This window comes from Ipomoea nil, unplaced genomic scaffold (genome assembly GCF_001879475.1).
Source record: "Ipomoea nil cultivar Tokyo-kokei standard unplaced genomic scaffold, Asagao_1.1 scaffold3169, whole genome shotgun sequence".
NCBI classification, from domain to species: Eukaryota; Viridiplantae; Streptophyta; class Magnoliopsida; order Solanales; family Convolvulaceae; genus Ipomoea; species Ipomoea nil.
Genome location: NW_017619597.1, coordinates 1,645,383 through 1,646,379, shown reverse-complemented (window position 1 = coordinate 1,646,379; position 997 = coordinate 1,645,383). Strand labels below are relative to the sequence as shown.

Here is a 997-nt window from a genome sequence, read left to right as displayed (position 1 = left end):
ATATCCTACTATCTTACGTAGCAGAGAAATGATAAGTGTGCGACGCCATGGTCTCGTAATCCTCTCTTTGTCTTCCTTCGTAATCCTAATTCTAGGGCAATCTGGATTTTCTTGTTCGAACATTGTTTCGTCATCTAAAGCCACCACTTCTGGGAGATCAACATTCTTGAACTGCGGGAAGTTGTACAAACTTTCTTTGTAGCTACCCACCACCAACGATTCAACAGCCGTCGTGGGTTGAGGAGTCTCTGGTACAATATCCCAAAGAACATTGGTGTCCAGAGGTTACGTCGAGTTGCCATTCCATTTAGCTTTCTTAGTGGTCTTGAACGTCCGGTGGCCTAGTTCTCGTATCCGGCGATTCTGTCGAAGAGAGCAAAGCGTCCATCGTAAACCTCAATTAGCAGCTTTGTGCGTATTTTTCGAATTAAAGTTTGATATTGATACATTTAATTTTGAGTAAAATACTATTCTCTCTGCACATTTTTATTACATTAAGCATCCCTCCTTGATCTAGGTTAGGACTTAGGAGTGAAGTCTGAGATGATAAGAAAACAAGCGGGAAGAACTGACACCGGAATTTGATAGGGGTTTTGAACCCGACGTGAATCGAACACGCAACCTTCTGATCTGGAGTCAGACGCGCTACCATTGCGCCACGGATCCAGATTGAAAATGGCTGGAATACGAATTTATATGTACAATGTTCTATCGTTTGTTTGTTTTTCTTCAACCCGTACGTAAGACTTATTACACTAAAATCATATAAAAAATTCTCCAATATGTATCACAATATGTAAAAATAAATGAAGCGCCAAAATAAGTAGACAACTGATTTTTTTTTTTTTTTTTTTTTTTAACGCAGTTAGAGAACACCTCCTAATCTGCGGGGCCACGCCCAAAACTTTTTCACTCAAGATCAACCCGCAGTTTTTACAATTACAGGTTCAATGAATTACAAAACTAGGTCTACCACCTATTTAAACATTAACCTCGT

At 39.6% G+C, this 997-nt stretch overlaps 1 non-coding gene across 1 annotated transcript; it reads right to left on the bottom strand.

Annotated features, from left to right (window-relative positions):
- Positions 1-594: 594 nt before the first annotated feature.
- Positions 595-666, bottom strand: TRNAW-CCA. Its single transcript has one exon. It is a non-coding gene; the product is annotated as a tRNA-Trp (tRNA).
- Between the last annotated feature and the right edge of the window lie 331 nt (positions 667-997).